Source organism: Oncorhynchus clarkii, chromosome 22 (assembly GCF_045791955.1).
Source record: "Oncorhynchus clarkii lewisi isolate Uvic-CL-2024 chromosome 22, UVic_Ocla_1.0, whole genome shotgun sequence".
Classification (NCBI taxonomy): domain Eukaryota; kingdom Metazoa; phylum Chordata; class Actinopteri; order Salmoniformes; family Salmonidae; genus Oncorhynchus; species Oncorhynchus clarkii.
This window is the reverse complement of record NC_092168.1, coordinates 15,263,434-15,283,334: the sequence shown is the minus strand read 5'-3', so window position 1 is coordinate 15,283,334 and position 19,901 is coordinate 15,263,434. Positions and strand designations below refer to the sequence as shown.

General features: G+C 41.2%; 1 pseudogene; it reads left to right on the top strand.

The window, feature by feature from the left end:
* The window catches only part of LOC139380178 (obg-like ATPase 1), a 66,188-nt pseudogene that overhangs the window by 8,951 nt on the left and 37,336 nt on the right, over nt 1-19,901 (top strand).

The following is a 19,901-nucleotide window of genomic DNA, read 5'->3' as shown; positions in this document are numbered from 1 at the left end:
TAACTGTTCCATACAGCAGTGTGATAACTGTTCCATACAGCAGTGTGATAACTGTTCCATACAGCAGTGTGATAACTGTTCCATACAGCAGTGTGATAACTGTTCCATACAGCGGTGTGATAACTGTTCCATACAGCGGTGTGATAACTGTTCCATACAGCAGTGTGATAACTGTTCCATACAGCAGTGTGATAACTGTTCCATACAGCAGTGTGATAACTGTTCCATACAGCAGTGTGATAACTGTTCCATACAGCAGTGTGATAACTGTTCCATACAGCAGTGTGATAACTGTTCCATACAGCAGTGTGATAACTGTTCCATACAGCAGTGTGATAACTGTTCCATACAGCAGTGTGATAACTGTTCCATACAGCAGTGTGATAACTGTTCCATACAGCAGTGTGATAACTGTTCCATACAGCAGTGTGATAACTGTTCCAGACAGCGGTGTGATAACTGTTCCATACAGCAGTGTGATAACTGTTCCATACAGCGGTGTGATAACTGTTCCATACAGCGGTGTGATAACTGTTCCATACAGCGGTGTGATAACTGTTCCATACAGCGGTGTGATAACTGTTCCATACAGCGGTGTGATAACTGTTCCATACAGCGGTGTGATAACTGTTCCATACAGCGGTGTGATAACTGTTCCATACAGCGGTGTGATAACTGTTCCATACAGCAGTGTGATAACTGTTCCATACAGCAGTGTGATAACTGTTCCATACAGCAGTGTGATAACTGTTCCATACAGCAGTGTGATAACTGTTCCATACAGCAGTGTGATAACTGTTCCATACAGCAGTGTGATAACTGTTCCATACAGCAGTGTGATAACTGTTCCATACAGCAGTGTGATAACTGTTCCATACAGCAGTGTGATAACTGTTCCATACAGCAGTGTGATAACTGTTCCATACAGCAGTGTGATAACTGTTCCATACAGCAGTGTGATAACTGTTCCATACAGCAGTGTGATAACTGTTCCATACAGCAGTGTGATAACTGTTCCATACAGCGGTGTGATAACTGTTCCATACAGCAGTGTGATAACTGTTCCATACAGCAGTGTGATAACTGTTCCATACAGCGGTGTGATAACTGTTCCATACAGCGGTGTGATAACTGTTCCATACAGCGGTGTGATAACTGTTCCATACAGCGGTGTGATAACTGTTCCATACAGCGGTGTGATAACTGTTCCATACAGCGGTGTGATAACTGTTCCATACAGCGGTGTGATAACTGTTCCATACAGCGGTGTGATAACTGTTCCATACAGCGGTGTGATAACTGTTCCATACGGCGGTGTGATAACTGTTCCATACGGCAGTGTGATAACTGTTCCATACAGCAGTGTGATAACTGTTCCATACAGCAGTGTGATAACTGTTCCATACAGCAGTGTGATAACTGTTCCATACGGCGGTGTGATAACTGTTCCATACGGCAGTGTGATAACTGTTCCATACAGCGGTGTGATAACTGTTCCATACAGCAGTGTGATAACTGCTCCATACAGCAGTGTGATAACTGCTCCATACAGCAGTGTGATAACTGTTCCATACAGCAGTGTGATAACTGTTCCATACAGCAGTGTGATAACTGCTCCATACAGCAGTGTGACAACTGTTCCATACGGCAGTGTGATAACTGTTCCATACAGCGGTGTGATAACTGTTCCATACGGCAGTGTGATAACTGCTCCATACAGCAGTGTGATAACTGTTCCATACAGCAGTGTGATAACTGTTCCATACAGCGGTGTGATAACTGTTCCATACAGCAGTGTGATAACTGTTCCATACAGCGGTGTGATAACTGTTCCATACAGCAGTGTGATAACTGTTCCATGGATGTGCTCAAATATGAAAATGTCATAAGCAACACATTTGAGATAATCATCAGAGTCTTGAGGTAGTTCTAGACATGCGGTCTCAGTCTGTCGCAAGGAGTCAGTTGAAAGGCTATTGGAAAATGGCCTCAGAAATGAAATGACACACTTATACTGTCCACATAGTAATCCCTTGCAGAGAGAACTTGGGAACAATTAGGAAAATGGCCTGTATTGTAACCCTGTCCATTTGGCCACTCTGCCTGCCACAGCCCAGTCACTAATCAGAGCTCTTTTCACAAAATGGGAAAGTCAATAGCTGCATACAATCAGTAAACAAATTTGGCTATTTTTATACGAGCCTCCATCTCCATTTTAGTAGCAGCAATTTAAATTATTCTAGCGTGTAACACTTTAATTGTGTAAGACAAAGATGATGTCAGAGGCACAAAAGAACTTCAGGCAGAGGGAGACCTATAAGTAATTTCTATGCTGCCACAGTATGCCAGACAAGTGAGAAGTATTTTGTGGGGGTTGTTCTGCTGATGCACTCACATCTGTGTATTTACTGAGAATACAAAGGCAGTTAGTGGGCATGATAAACGGAAAGCAACAATGCTGAATTGCACCCGTGTTACAGAAATGGCCTTTCAGCTTTCACGGAATAGTTTCACTATCCCTAAAAAGTAATTTATCTGCATAACAATTAGGGGAACTCAGTGAATTACAGTGAATTATAAGTGAAATAATCTGTCTGTAAACAATTATTGGAAAAATTACTTGTGTCATGCACAAAGTAGATGTCCTAATCGACTTTCCAAAGCTATAGTTTGTTAACAATGTATGTACAGTTGAAATCGGAAGTTTGCATACACTTAGGTTGGAGTCATTAAAACTTGTTTTTCAACCACTTCACAAATTTCTTGTTTACAAACTATAGTTTTGGCAAGTCAGTTAGGACATCTACTTTGTGTATGACACAAGTAATTTTTCCAACATTTGTTTCCAGACAGATTATTTCACTTATAATTCACTGTATCACAATTCCAGTGGGTCAGAAGTTTACATTCACTAAGTTGACTGTGCCTTTAAACAGCTTGGAAAATTCCAGAAGATTATGTTATGGCATTAGAAGCTTCTGATAGGCTAATTGACATCATTTGAGTCAATTGGAGGTATACCTGTGGATGCATTTCAAGGGCTACCTTCAAACTCTTTGCTTGACATCATGGGAAAATCAAAATAAATCAGCCAAGACCTCAAACCAAAAGAATTGGAGACCTCGACAAGTCTGGTTCATCCTTGGGAGCAATTTCCAAACGCCTGAAGGTACCACATTTATCTGTACAAACAATGGTACGCAAGTATAAACACCATGGGACCACTCAGCCGTCATACCGCTCAGGAGGGAGACCCATTCTGTCCCCTAGAGATGAACGTACTTTGGTGCGAAAAGTGCAAATCAATCCCAGAACAACAGCAAATAACCTTGTGAAGATGCTGGAGGAAACAGGTACTAAAGTATCTATATCCACAGTAAAATGAGTCCTACATTGACATAACCTGAAAGGCCACTCAGCAAGGAAGAAGCCACTGCTCCAAAACCGCCATAAAAAAGCCAGACTACGGTTTGCAACTGCACATGGGGACAAAGGTTGTACTTTTTGGAGAAATGTCCTCTGGTCTGATGAAACAAAAATAGAACTGTTTGGCCATAATGACCATCGTTATGTTTGGAGGAAAAAGGGGGAGGCTTGCAAGCCGAAGAACACCATCCTAACTGTGAAGCACGGGGGTGGCAGCATAATGTTGTGGGGATGCTTTGCTGCAGGAGGGACTGGTACACTACACAAAATAGATGGCATCATGAGGCAGGAAAATGTGGTGGATATATTGAAGCAACATCTCAAGACATCAGTCAGGAAGTTAAAGCTTGCTCACAAATGGGTCTTCCAAATGGACAATGACCCCAAGCATACTTCCAAAGCTGTTTTAAAATGTTTTAAGGACAACAAAGTCAAGGTATTGGAGTGGTCATCACAAAGCCCTTACCTCAATCCTATAGAACATTTGTGGGAAGAACTGAAAAAGTGTGTGTGAGCAAGAAGGCCTACAAACCTGACTCAGTTACACCAACTCTGTCAGGAGGAATGGGTCAAAATTCACCCAACTTATTGTGGGAAGGTTGTGGAAGGCTACCTGAAATGTTTGACCCAAGTTAAACAATTTACAGGCAATGCTACCAAATACTAATTGAGTGTATGCAAACTTCTGACCCACTGGAAATGTGATGAAAGAAATAAAAGCTGAAATAAATCATTCTCTACTATTATTCACATTCTTAAAATAAAGTGGTGATCCTAACTGACCTAAACGTCAGGAATTGTGGAAAAACTGAGTTCAAATGTATTTGGCTAAGGTGTATGTAAACTTCCGACTTCAACTGTATGTGCTCGCTTTATTTTGTTATAGTGACAGAAAAAAACGAAGCAGATCCTCAAACCAAAACCAGCTCTTTTATGTCTGTGTGTAGAAAACAGACTTTCTAAATGAGGATGAGAGGATGCTGGTGCTTTTACTGTCACTTTACGACGATCTGTTTTGACACACCATTGTTGTCCCTCTGTGGACTCCTTAGAGACTAAGCTGTATGTTCCACAAGTTAACCATTAAACGTTGCTGGTTTTGTTTTGCAATTATATCAATGTTTTATCTGGTGTCAGGCAGTATAGGCTGCAGTATTCCAGGCACTTCTTTTATTTTGCTTGATTATACGGTTGGGGGCGAGCACAATTTTTCTTGCCTGGAACGGCATGTTTGTGTCTGAAAATTAGAAACGGGCTTCTATAAAGCATCCTACAAAAGGCTGCTGCTCTGTGGCAGAGCTAGCGCTCAACCTAAGTGAGTGTCAATAGTGTGCTTGTTAGTGCATGTACCTGTGCCTGACTGGTTGACCTGATCCTGATCAAATGAAGTGGGGGAGGTTTGGAAATCTCAGCCATGCTCTACAGTAGACCAGCCAGTAAAACATAACTTTTTTCACTTTTGGTTTATTCCCAATTGCCATTATGGAAACCCTTTGTGAATGTAGCCCTATATGCAATTGTTTCCATTGGAAACGAGGGACTAAACTACGCAAGACAATGCATTTCTGACATTTTTCTCATTTTGTTTAAATGACACAATCTTGTCAGTAGTGATTTGTCCCTACTTTATCAGAACTTAAAGGAAGGATGCTAGATCTTGGACAGTGTAGACCACTTACTTGTTTCAGCTTCAGCTCTACAAACACTCGACTCTACTCTATAAGAAGTAAAGCATAATTGCAGTTGATATTGTCTAAATTGAAATTCATCACTTTTCCAGCCCAACAGCTGCAGGTTGCTATAGAAATCCAGTTTGATTTAAATACACTGCCTCTGTTGTTAGTCTGAAGATTCTGGAAAACATACATTTAAATTGTGTTTTCCTTTAATAGTGAAACATTGCAGTTTTAAAATGTCTTTATCATTAACTTGTTGGTTTATTGATGTGCATGGTTATGTTCTAAACCGGGGATCATCAACTAGATTCAGCCACGGGCCATTTCTTTCTTGAGCAGATGTTCGAGGGGCCAGAAAGTAATTACAAATCATTTGTAGACTACAAGTTGATCAAAAGAATCTCCTCTAGCAGTGACAAGAATCCCAAACATATTTAATATTTGACTAAAACATAACCATTTCAAACCTTGCCTACTTTTTTACGATCACGTGTCTCTCTATTATGCATTGTAATACTTGGGAACAGATTTCAAAATTGAAATGACTTGGAGTGGTCTTTTATGTCCAACAATGAAAATTCTCCCCAAAAAATTGAAAAGTTGGGGGGCCAAATTAACCTACCCACAGGCCAAACGTGGCCCGTGGGCCGCCAGTTGTGGAACACTGTTTTAAAAAGTGCACCCTCCTCCAACTTTACATACCTTAGCTATAGACTTATCGAAGCCAGGCAGTGGTCAAACAGGCTTTTCAGCCTGGCGTGGGAACTTTGATGTCAAGTCAGATGTAGTTGCTCAATTCTCCCAGTAGTCTGCATGTTATGAATCTTTTTCAACCCCTAATGGTTTTGAAAAGCCTGTATAAACAGTGGATTTGCTTTTAACGAAACCTTCCAAAAACTATTAAGTGGCATTATGGCATCCTGAAAGCTGGTTCTATTAAATGCCCAGATTTCATAAGGGAGTAGTTTGAAGGGTAAGTGCTCCGAGTGCTTCTGCAGTGACTGGAACACTGTTGGATCCTCTTCCTGAGACACAGACACACAGACAAACTCGTTCCTGCTCACCGACTCTACTGAGTCTCCTGTGTCCCTTACAAGCAAGCGTGCTTCCCCACGTGGTCTCGTTCACATTGGTTTCATCTCCAGCTATTTATTGAAGAAAGAGGATGCTCACAGACTAGTCCCTAGTCGTTGCGTGAGCAGGTCGAAGGCAGTATCAGAAATCTTATGCTTATGAATAGTCTGTTACGGTACATAGTTGTGAGTCATTCTCATCCATGTGTTTGTCTTTCTCAATGTGCGTAGCCATAGCAGCAGTATAAACTGTATTACATTCATCCACAAAGACTGGATTTGGTCAATCAATTGGAAAGCAGCAGTTTTTCTTGGCTCACACTCTTCTCACTTTAATTGAATGCCTTGAACACCTGCTTACTACTGCGTTTAAACAAGATTCTCCTTAAACCAGCAGAAACAGGCTTAGCATGCCATTACTATACCTTACATGAGGAAATATTGAGAAAGTATTGAATCGGTTACAGTCATAATATAGTGTTTGCTGTCTGTAATTTGATGAATAAAAACATTGAACTTGAAACTCTGAATTTAAGAAAATGTTCATTTGAATTTAATAAAAATAAAAATGTCAACAACCCAGATACTGGTCATATTTGCCCATTACATAGATTTTCTGCCAAATGACGGCAAAGGGGTCTTGGTATGAGACTGTACGCTGGCTTTCCTGTGGAGGCCCCTCTGGTGTTGGTATGGAGGGGGATCATGTGACTCACAGAGATGTTGTAAACAGGAACCTCTGGGGATGACAACTCACCCTGTTATTTCTCCGATCTTTTTTTTTAACAATATTCCCTACTTCTGGCATTTAGGCACTACTAGTGTCTATGTTCCCTGGGTAATGACTGCCTGACAAAATCATCCATTGGTATTATAAAATACTGTTTAGGATGGAAAGGAAACGACCGTGATGAAAGCATAATGAATTAACAGCACCCTGTAAGTGTCCTCGTAGCTGGTCACACTGCATTCACAAACATGACTGTTTAGGGGGTAAGCCACAAAATGCACAGACCGGAAGTGGTTGTGTTTTGTCTTTGTTTACATGGCTGGAGAGGCACTTCATGTCGAACTGGACTCGTGTTTTGTATGTATGAGCATTTGTCACAACTTTATTGAGCAGTTATAATACAAGTGGATGTGTATTCAGTAGTCGTTAGAGTGGTCATACTCCAAACTATTTCCAGTATTAAGAGAAATAGTACCTGAAATGGAATTGACCCCAGTTCCATTTCCAAGTGTTCTACAGATATCAAAGGATTACATACTTTCCAGAATTGCGTTTAATCTGCAGTGCAAATAAATTAGGTGTTAAAAGTTACTTTGTTTTTATGCGCTAGCACCATCATTTATTTTAGAAATGCAGCCGGTGTGTTGTTGTGAGCCCCTGCATTTATACAGTCTGCTGTTTTACAGAGTGATGTGATTTCCTGGAGACACAGAGCGGATGCACAGCGTTTTGCTCTGTTTTACTTGGGAAGAACAGAATCCTCCTTGTTGTTTGTGGGCTGTTGAGATATACTGTCACGCCGTTTAAAAGAGCATTTTGATTCTGCCAGAATGAATGAGTTTTTGTCAACCTCCACTCATCGTGGCTGACTAGACTAAAACGTCTACCCATCTTGACTGGAGATCACAGCAGCTCCAGATAACATGCTTGGTGATTGAAGGTCGAAATATTTTGAATTCTAATGGGGCTGCTGGATGAATTGCCTGAAATAGACTGTAGAATTTGTCTGCTTCCTCCTCCTGCCCCCCTTCCCTGTCCACTGTGAAAAGAAGCATTTGGAATGGCTGGGCCCGATGATCATAGAATTATTGGATGTTGATTCTAAACCCCTCAAAGAGGAGTTGCTATGGAGATCTCGTTCCAAACTGTGAAATGATTCACCGTTGAAAGGCTGGAGGGTCTGAAAGCCGTACACATCATTGTTCAGGTGGCGGTTGGTTAGGAAATTGCTGGTGCCTGTGCAATCAGCACCGCTATGGTAGTTAAGGATCTAAAAAGGTTTGTTCTCTGAATGATGGGGGACAACAGTGATGTGCATATGATGGTTCCTTTCAATCAAGGCACCCTCAGACCCACTGGCTTGAAAAAAACGACAGAGGAGACTTAAATGAAAAGGGAATGAACACCATTATTGTCTATCAAAGTTAATGAAATCTGGAGCCTCCCCAGTACATTCATTCTTCGGCTGCATAAATAACCAACTAGACTGAGAGGTTATCTTCCCAGTCAGATGTCAGCTCTTTACTTTGGTACCCATTTTCAGTGGCAAAAAAATATTTGCTGAAAGGCCACACATTTGATACATCAGTTTGGTTGGAAGTACTACAATTGGCCTGAGTTTAAATTGGAATGGGAGATACCTTATGAGGTAGCCGACTAATATTCATAGGACGAAACAATGTCATTTTGTGACAATCAATTCTGAAACGTGGGATCTTTGACGGAAAAATTAGGACGTACTTATATACCAACATAACATTTCTGAGGTCCTTAACAAAAAAAAAAGGTAAGATACAGATGCATTTTCCGTTTATGCTCTCTGTTGACAAACTAAATAACCTAAAAGAAGGAAGATGAGTCCAACATGAAAGTCTGCTATCACCTTGTTTCATGATATATATATATATATATATATATATAATACACAAAGATATTCCCAAGATCAACATAAAGAGTCATGTCTGCGTTGGAGGTGTTTTGATGCAGGGAAGGTGGCCATAATGTGCTTTTCCTGACAGGCCCATAAAGTAGCTTCTACTGCTCTGAATACCAGGAGAATTGCGGTACTAGGTTTGAATAGAACATCTTAAAAGCTGGGCCAGGAATGCAAGCGCTTCAGATGTGCTCTTCCCCCCTCTCGCATGTGAAAACATGCACAGGAAATTAGCAGCCAGTGAATACTGTAATTTGACTGAATTATGTTGACCACATAGCCTCTCCAGGTAGCAACATCAGAGGAGTCCGTTTGATCAGTATTGATCTGTTTCCTGTCTCTCCTTGTCTTTGTACTTGACCGAAAAGTAATGACATCAAGCCCTTCAAACTAGCTGCATGTTTTCAAGTGTTTCACCTCTACAAACGGAATATATATGGCCTCTTGAAACAGTTGTCACCTTGGTTCATTGAAAGCTCACATGTCAGTACCCCAGAGGGGGAAAAAAAGGTGAAAAACAACAACAACAAAAAAACAATGAGCCCACGACAGTGCCAAATGATTTGAACAAGAGATGTAACAAACCTTTTGCTCGCCACCTCGATTAACCTTTACATTGACTCGGTACCGGTACCCCCTGTATAGAGCCTCGTTATTGTTGTTACTTATTTTTTTTACTTTAGTTTATTTTGGTAAATGTTTTCTTTCTTGAACTGCATTGTCGGTTAAGGGCCTGTAAGTAAGCTTTTCACGGTAAGGGCTACACTTGTTGTATTCGGCGCATGTGACAAATAATGTTTGATTTGATTTGATACCTATTTGTACTTTTTCATGTCTGTGAACTTTATTCATTTCACTATGGGAATGGAACTCTACATTGCCGATGCTGTAAAAAGGCAGAGTCAATCTATTGAGAGGTGTTAAGAGAAGACGGAGCATGTTAGACGCTCAGTCGGTAGAACATGGCCCTTGCGATGCTAGGGTTGTGGGTTCGATTCCCACAAGGGCCCAGTATGAAAAAGTACTCATGTATGCACTCACTAAATGTATGCACCGGCTAAGTCGCTCTGAATAAGAGCATCTAATAGAAAGGAATAGAAAAAGGGAAACAGAGCAACAGAGCCTACGGTCCTTAGCTCCCACTGGTGCTCTAACATATCCAGGGCTCTAAAAAAAAATTCATCACTTGAAAAAGTTAAGAGCACAACATTAAATTTAGGAGCACCAGAAAATAAGATGTTTTAAATTGATTGAGATACAGCTAATATTAATTCAAGCTACTTTTGAAGCACATGTTTTGCCCTAGAAACTAATATGTAAGACTGTAAATACATTTGTTTATTATAAATTGTACAATGGGTGGGTCTAATCCTGAATGCGCAATCCACTGTCTCATCAACCCAGCCAAGAAATTTATACATTTGATCTCCACTATAAAAAGCGTCTAGACATTATCTCACATTTCTTTTAGAGTAACATTTAGTTTTCAATGTGTATAAACCTTGCTGTCTGTCTCCGACATTTCAAAATGGTTTCAATATTAAAATTTGATCTCCAGCAGACAGACAGGCAGCGTTTCTCAGCCAGTCGAATTAATGTATCAGCTGGCATCATTTTTATGCATATTTACAAAGAAATGTCAATTCAAAAAAGGTCAAACGAAATGAAGTGCAGGTAGTTTGCAGTCTTTCCAGCTTCAGTTTGAAGAAATTGTGTTAGCTGTGTTGTTGGCTAGCTCCTCTGAACAACAGTGTCCTGATGAGTGAGCACATTTTCTATGCCAGGCGAAATCGCGCCTCATTAGCTCATTGTTATAGATGTATCCAAATAAATGTCCCTAGAAAACAGCTTTAAAAAATGCAAATGCAGCTACTTTGCTGTTATTCTGGAAGCGTTTTTTTATGTGACTGTAAGTTAGCCGAAGTTGGCTAGCTAGCAATCAAGGGATAAGAACGTTGCCAGCCAGTATGACAATGGAACATTTAGGACGAACGACTGGTTCGCGTCCATAGATACAGAACAAAAAGACTGAACGACTGGGTCGCGTCTCTAGCAACCGAACCGATAGAACGAACGACCAGCTGGCTTGGGTAGCAACCCTAGATTTGTGTCAGGACTATATCTTGTGGAAGGATGTAATACGACTAATAAATTCATCAAAATAAAGTTTTTAATGAAAATATGTCAATCATTATTTGAATATGTTGGTAACCCGTTGTATAAAAGTGATAATGCTCTTGAAGCCGGTATTTGGCAGATATATTGGAACGGTTTTCCGGCCCTCGAGAACACCCATGCCAATATATCCTCCAAACACCGCCTCCTCAGTCATTATCACTTAAAGCTAAAATGTTGATATGAATACCTGTCATGTGGAATATTAGGTTTCTACATTGTGTAAAAGCACAATTTTCCTATATCGATGCATTACATTGAAAATCATATGTCTCTTTAAAAATGAGACTTTTGTGATGACAACATGCAAGAGATCTGTCATTCATTCATTGCTATCTACGACCATTGATATCCCGAAGAAGCTATCCCATTTCCTTTTTTTCAGTGCCCCCAAATGTTTGGATATACTGGTAAAGTTACCAGGTTTGTTAGGTAGCCAGCCAATGAGGTAACATCACTAAACGAATGTGAAACAAATGGTTAACGATGTCGACGGGCGAGTCGTTTTAGAACGTTCCACGACATGGTTTATGAATGTAAAATGCGGTCCCGGAGACTCGCAATAGGAAGATAGAAATGTTGCGCTGGTATGAGTCAGATCTTTTGACCTGACTGGTTGGGCCAGAAGCAAGCCGTTTTCGCTGTAGTCATGGTGCAACCATGGCGCTAACGAATCTGCACTTGCTAGTTTCTCCAGGGCCCTCAGAAACAAAGGTACAGCGTAGCCTAATCATTACAACCAATTATTATCTGGGAGATTTTTTTCGTAGTCACACAGTGCTCCCAAAATAAAACTCCTGGTCGCACAGCAAAATATTTAGTTGCATATGCAACCAAATTAGTCGCACTTTTAGAGCCCTGGTCCTATCCCATGACTATGTTGAGGCAAGGCTTCCCCAGACTCCACTCCTCTCGGCCGTCCTCTGGTCAGGGCAGTGTTGAGCCACAAGCCCTGAGAAGATAAAGTCCTTTGTTCTGTCAATAAAGGCACACCTGGTAATGGTCTCTTCAAAACATACAGTATTTGAAATGAAGTTGTAAAACGTTAATTGCAAGATAAGCTTGACTCCTGAAAACCAGATCCCCCCCCTCCCCCTCTCTTTTTTTTTTTACAGTCTTGCTTGTGGCTTTGTGTGGCGCCGCAGTCTCATAAGTGCTGTCTTCACAGAGGCCTACCCAGACCCAGTCGTTAAAGGCCTAATTGTGGAGATTTCCCCTCCTGTTTTTTTTTTTCTTCTTCTCTTTTTCTCCTCATACATAGATAGTAGCCCACTTACTAAGGCCTGAATGGGCCTGGTGTGATGTAAATGTGAAATTAGAGGGAATGAAAGTAAATTACTTTGCAATGTAGTGTTCAGTAAAGACTGTCTTAGATCACCGAAGGGGTAGTGGATCAGCTGTTCTTAAACTTAGAAGGACAGAGGAGCTTCTTTCTTTTGCCGTGATGATAGTCAAATATTGGCCAAATTCACAATCCATTTATGAATTCTGTGTGTTTAAATAGTGAGTTAGTATTATGCTCTTTGGTTTAATATAGCTTTTTCTTGATATAGTATTTGTCCTTTTGCTGTGAGGGCTTTCATTTAAATGATTAACAGTATCAAAATATTGCTATTATAATTAGTTATATCACCTATGTAAAGCCTTTCCAACAATGTATTAGGTAACCACCAAATGGATATTATAGATGTATCCTATAGAACAATAAAACCTCACAAACACTATTGTTTTATCTGCCCCCCCCGAAAAAAAAATCAGAATCCTTTGTCAGTATGCACATTTGTGCCTCTCACAAATGATTCACATTGCATTATTTTCACTTTAAGTTCATGGAGGGACCGTGCACACAATAGCACATTTTCATTCTAATCAGTGTAGATCTGGGAGCTGGCAAATTGGAGCAGCAAAACAATAATTCCACTGATTAGCCCCTTTCTGTGTGGCGTAAGTGAACTGTTTATACTGTGGAGTACCTCTGGAAGAGGAGAGGAACCAAAACAGCCTGATTAGGCAAAGAGTAATTGGATAAGTTCATTTTACCATGAGCACGACGACGCGCATGATCATGGCAGCTTGCACCAAAGTGTAGAGCTTCTGTTGACTTGAATGAGACTGGAAAGTTTGATTTCATGTTCGTCTGTAATTTTGTTGTCGATCTCATCACGCTATCACACAGTTCAAAATGATTGAATGGTGATGTAAGCAGTTGCAGATTGCTAGTTTTATTTGAAAAAATCCACATACTGTTGTGTAATGTCAGGGGCCAGAAGAAGCCAGTGTAACAAGCCCATAAAGAATGGATTTGCTGATTGTTTCTCTTTCTCTTGATTGTTTCATTTTTTTTTCCCACTTTCAGACTCCCAGTGATGAGCAGGGGTGTTGTTGGTCAGTCAGAGATTTGATATTCCCTGCACAGTAGGGAGTCTGGAACACACACAAAAAAATGCTGGGTTAAAAACAACACATAGCTGGGTAAATAGTGGACAGAACACACATGGGGTTGTTTTGACCTAGCTAGTTAGGTCACAAACAACCCATTGTTTTTTTAAGTTGGGTTGTTGATGCTGAGTTATTGAGCTGTGATCCACCGGGTCAGATCAGGAGCGGGGCTTAGTAGGGGTGTGGCTTTCAGATAGTTATTTTTGGCCACCTGTGAGAGTAAATGTAATCCCGGTTCATCTGTTCTGTTGTATTGTCAACACACTTTTGTAGCCAATTGAGGCTTACACAAGTTGAGTTCTTCAAGTGCCTATGTGTATCCCAATTTTGGGATAGTTACCATTTTGTTGTGATATTTAAATAATAATGTCATTAAAATGTGTAATGTGTAAAAATATTGAGGGGAAATTTAAGTTTGCAGTGTACAAACATAACATGATGAACAGGAATGACATTTACTCTCACAAGTGACCAAAACGACCTATATGTAAGCCACACCCCACTCCTCCTAAAAATTAACTATGAATTACGTTTAAAAAAAAAGTGAAATTACTTATGAATTACATTCCAAAAAATACCCAGCATGAAAGTGAATAAAAACCCGACTGATCGTTAAATTAACCCATGTTTAAGTAATCCAAAAATGGGCTTTTAGATAGTTATTTTTAGTCACCCGTGAGAGTAAATGTCATTCATGTTAAATTTGTACACTGCAAATTAAAATGTTCCTTCTATATTTCTGCACATTTCATACCTTAATATAAAATGTGTAGTATTATTATTTAAATATCACAAAGTGGTAATCATCCCAACATTGGGATATGCATCGGCACTTATGAAACTCATACTCTTGTGTAAGCATTATTAAAGCTAGAAAAGTGTCAATGCTCAATCTTAGCATGTGTTGACAAGACAATAAAACAGATTAACCGGAATTGCATTTACTCTCGTTGGTGGCCAAAAATCACTATTTGAAAGCCACACCCCTACTAAGCCACACCTCCAGTCTTCTGATCTGACCCGGTTGATCATAGCTCAATAACCCAGCATCAACTTCTGATCTGACCCGGTGGCTCATAGCTCAATAACCCAGCATCAACTTGTGTTCTGTCCAATATTTACCCAAATTGGGTTGTTTTTAACCCATCCTTTTTTTGTGTGCAGGACTGTCCCTTACCAGGGGAAGGGTGGGGAGTAGGGAGTGGGGTGTGTGATGGTCCTTGCAGCTGGGCCATAATCTGGATATAGAGAGGATTCTGGGTGGATGGGTGGATGGAATCTTGATGAAGTCTACCAAAGAGAGTATGAAATTCTTGTTTCATTCTGTTTTCTTAAGTGAACTGACAAATGTTTATGTTTATATAAACCAGATAGACAATAACTATAAGATTCCTATTACTCATTTTTTTTATTTAAACAAATTTAACCAGGTAGGCCAGTTGAGAACAAATTTTCATTTACAACAGCGACCTGGCAATTCTAAACTGAGTGGCTTGATCCCTTAATGTTGATTGGCTGACAGCGGTGGTATATCAGACCGTGTACCACGGGTATGACAAAACATTTATTTTTACTGCTCTAATTACGTTGGTAACCAGTTTATAATAGCAATAAGGCACCTCATGGGTTAGTGGTATATGGCCAATAGGCAAGTTGCGTTGTGCATAAGAACAGCCCTAAGCCGTGGTATATTGGCCATATACCACAACTCCTCGTGCCTTATTGCTTAAATATAACACACATCACTGAATTTGTTTAAAAATCAGGTTGAGGAGAACTTAGGAAACTGCAGAGGTGTTCTATTGCCCATTAAAACCCCATCCGCACCATGAATCAATATTTCCAACATGAATCATGGTTGAAACTTGTTCAGAATCAGAAGTATGACAGCCATGAATCAGTCAAATGACTAACTTTCTCACCGGGCCTCAACTGTCAACAGTCCTCTCCACGGAGGTGTCAGCACTTCAACCAGGAGTGCTGTTTGAATTAAGTAAGTCTTCGCCAACACGCAGATGCCGAACACAGCGTGCGTCATTCATCAACACAGCAATGTTTCTAACCTGAGTTTCAGTGTCCTGACAGCCACCACACAGGGGGATGATACGCTTCATGTTATCGTGACAATGGAAAGTGTACGTGCAACTAAAGATGTCAGTGCTTTTAACTAAAACGGTTTTCATTCTTTTCTAAGTAATGAGCTGAAACATACACAGGAAAAAAAAACGTGTTTGTATTGAGTTACATGGTGTTTTACCTGTGACTTAATAGAAGTAAGACTTTCAGAAAACAGGTTTATATATCAGCTGGATGTCCAGGAAGCCTTAAGTGATTCTTGTCAGCTGCCAGTTGGGTGAATGATAACGATCACTGTGCTGACACTAGTTAATGACATGGTGGATAGTGGGCCAGAGAGGTGCCCTTCTCTGGTGTTAAATTGTTGTCAGTCCCCCCCCCCCCCGTCCCTTCCTGCCCCGTGGCCGGAACCCTCAGCCCTTCTCCAGAATCAGAAGGAGGACATCATCAGTTTCTGCCTAAATTGTGTGGCTAAGTGCTTCATTATCCAATCACCATCAATACCATGGCAAGTAGGCCATTGAGTAGCAGAGGGAAGGCTCTATTTTATATGTACTCTTATTTACAGTAACATTTGTAACAAGTTATGGATACATGTTTTTATCCAGGCGGTTTGTGTTTGGTTGGCACCTCACCATTTGAAGAGGCTCGACCAGAGCTACAACACACCATACAGATTTACATTTTGGCACGGAAAGTTGTTTTGTTTCTCAGCACAATAAAAAACAGAAATGCCTTTGGCAACACTCACATATTGTGGTACTAAAGTTGTCAAGGAGCTCATGTTTTCCATGTAAGGAAACGACAACTGTGAGAGGAATTTACCATGACTCTGCAAGTTGAGGAGTCATAGTAGTGCTTACAAAACGTGTGCTGGCTTACAGTATGTGGTGTGTAGAATAGTCAAATGTATTGTGAATGGGCTGTTAGATTTAGCATGGTTTTCTTATATCTCCCACTGTGCTTTTTGAAGTGGAAGTATTTTATTTATTTTGTCCCCCTGAGAATGTAATCATTTTTGGGTATCTCAATATCCATAGGGCAGGGCAATGCAGCAGGTGTGTGTGTGTGTGTGTGTGTGTGTGTGTGTGTGTGTGTGTGTGTGTGTGTGTGTGTGTGTGTGTGTGTGTGTGTGTGTGTGTGTGTGTGTGTGTGTGTGTGTGTGTGTGTGTGTGTGTGTGTGTGTGTGTGTGTGTGTGTGTGTGTGTGTGTGTGTGTGTGTGTCTGTGTCTGTGTGTCTGTGTGTCTGTCTGTCTGTCTGTCTGTCCCAGGAGGTTGGTGGCACCTTAATTGGGGAGAACGGGCTCATGGTAATGGCTGGAGAGGAATATGTGGAATGGTATCAAATACATCAAACACATGGTTTTCTGGTGTTTGCTGCAATTCCATTTGCTCTGTTCCAGCCATTATTATGAGCTGTTCTCCCCTCAGCAACCTACACTGATGAATATGTGTGTATGTATGCGTGTATGTACAGTACCAGTCAAAAGTTTGGACACACCTACTCATTCCAAGGGTTTTCTTTATTTTTTTTGTATTTTCTACCTTGTAGAATAATAGTGAAGACATCAAAACTATGAAATAACACATATGGAATCATATAGTAACCAAAAAAGTGTTAAACAAATCTAAATATATTTTATATTTGAGATTCTTCAAAGTAGCCACCCTTTGCATTGATGACAGATTTGCACACTCTTGGCATTCTCTCAACCAGCTTCATGAGGTAGTCACCTGGAATGCATTTCAATTAACAGGTGTGCCTTGTTAAAAGTACATTTGTGGAATTTCTTTCCTTCTTAAAATGCATTCGAGCCAATCAGTTGTGTTGGGACAATGTGGGGGTGGTATACAGAAGATAGCCCTATTTGGTAAAAGACCAAGTCCATATTATGGCAAGAACAGCTCAAATAAGAAAAGAGAAATGATAGTCCATTATTACTTTAAGACATGAAGGTCAGTCAATAATAATAATCACAGTGGTTGTAGAGTGTGCAACAGGTCAGCACCTCTGGAGTAAATGTCAGTTGGCTTTTCATAGCCGATCATTCAGAGTTAGAGACAGCAGGTGCGATAGAGAGAGAGTCGAAAACAGCAGGCCCGGGGACAAGGTAGCACGTCCAGTGAACAGGTCAGGGTTCCATAGCCGCAGGCAGAAGAGTTGAAACTGGAGAATCAGCATGACCAGGTGGACTGGGGACAGTAATGAGTCATCAGAGTGAATCAGGCCTTCGTGGTCAAATTGCTGCAAAGAAACCACTACTAAAGGACACCAATAATAAGAAAAGACTTGCTTGGGCCAAGAAACGCGAGCAATGGACATTAGACCGGTGAGTCCAAATTTGATATGTCTTTGTGAGATACAGAGTAGGTGAATGGATGATCTCTGCATGTGTGGTTCCCACCATGAAGCATGTAGGAGGAGGTTTGATGGTGTGGGGGTGCTTTGCTGGTGACACTGTTAGTGATTTATTTAGAATTCAAGGCACACTTAACCAGCATGGCTACCACAGCATTCTGCAGCAATACGCCATCCCATCAGGTTTGCGCTTAGTGGGACTATGATTTGTTTTTCAATAGGACAATGACCCAACACACCTCCAGGCTGTGTAAGGGCTATTTGACCAAGAAGGAGAGTGATGGGGTGCTGCATCAGATGACCTGGCCTCCACAATCTCCCGACCACAACCCAATTGAGATGGTTTGGGATGAGTTGGACCACAGAGTGAAGGAAAAGCAGCCAAAAAGTGCTCAGCATATGTGGGAACTCCTTCAAGACTGTTGGGAAAGCATTCAAGGTGAAGCTGGTTGAGAGAATGCCAAGAGTGTGCAAAGCTGTCCTGAAGGCAAAGGGTGGCTGCTTTGAAGAATCTCAAATATATTTTAATTTGTTTAACACTTTTGGTGACTATGTGATTCCACGTGTTATTTCATAGTTTTGATGTCTTCACTATTATTCTACAATGTAGAAAATAGTACAAATAAAGAAAAACCCTTGAATGAGTAGGTGTGTCCAAACTTTTGACCGGTATTTATCTATATTGTGTGTGTGTGTGTGTGTGTGTGTGTGTGTGTGTGTGTGTGTGTGTGTGTGTGTGTGTGTGTGTGTGTGTGTGTGTGTGTGTGTGTGTGTGTGTGTGTGTGTGTGTGTGTGTGTGTGTGTGTGTGTGTGTGTGAGAGAGAATCTCTGTAGCTACAGCAAAGGTTTAAGTAATTATGTGTGTGGTAGTGTGTTCTAGTGATGTTATACTGTTTCTGTACTCTAAAGGTGCGTTTGCAGATGAGGACATTGTCCACGTGGAGGGGAACGTGGACCCAGTGAGGGACATTGAGATCATCCATGAGGAGCTGAGGCTGAAGGATGAGGAGATGATCGGGCCCATTATGGAGAAGCTGGAAAAGGTGGCCGCGAGGGGAAGCGACAACAAACTCAAACCTGAATATGTGAGTCAGTGTCTCAGCATGTCCACTGCATCCCCCGCACAGCACGCATCAACACAAATAATAACCCTCCCACACACTGCCAATGGGAAAAATGTATTTTTCTGTTCCTTCCCATTGGGTCTCCCTCTGCCACATTTTTCTTTCTTTTTCTGAGATTGAAAGTGATCGGGGGTCAGGGGTATTCTGCTGTAGAAATCATTAATAGAGATTTACGTATTCAGCTGCTAACCCTGGGTCACAGTGCTGGGCTAATGAAAGTGTTTTCACAAGTCTCTTTTCATCTGAAGTAGTACTCAAATCACAGCACAGCTCTCGCTCTGCGCTCTCGCACCCACAGCAGTCTCTGGAAATTGGGTGAGGCCATACAATGGGTGACCCACAATCCCACAATCTAGATATGAATACAATAAATGTTTGGAATGTGCTTTGACAGGACATTCTTCGGTTTTCCGCAGTGAGAAACCGAATAGACTGTAAGATTAGAGGGCATCCAAATACACTGTATATCATATCGACTTAAAAGGAAGCTCGGCAGTATTTACTGCTGTAGTTCCGCTTCTGTTTTGATTGCGTGCTCTGCTCTGTCCCTCCACCGCTAGTGACGCAGGATGCAGGCAGTGATGCTGCCTGTGTCATGTACTCTCAGTGTGCAGGGTAGAGTGAGTATGAACCCCTTTGCAGAATGGGTGAGTAAGCGAGGTAATCTGGTCTTTCAGAGGGAGCGGCGTGCCCAATTTCAGAACCCCGGCACATGAGGGTCTGACCGCTCATTACACTAACGAGCGGGGCCATTTCACCTGCCGCAGGGGCCCTGGCCGGTCGGTCCCCCGTCAGAGTAATCCCCCTTAGCAGCCCGGCAGACGGGCAAGCCATTCAGGCCAGGCAGGTGGCCTCTGACGCACGTAATTGCTGGCAATTTTAGGCAATGA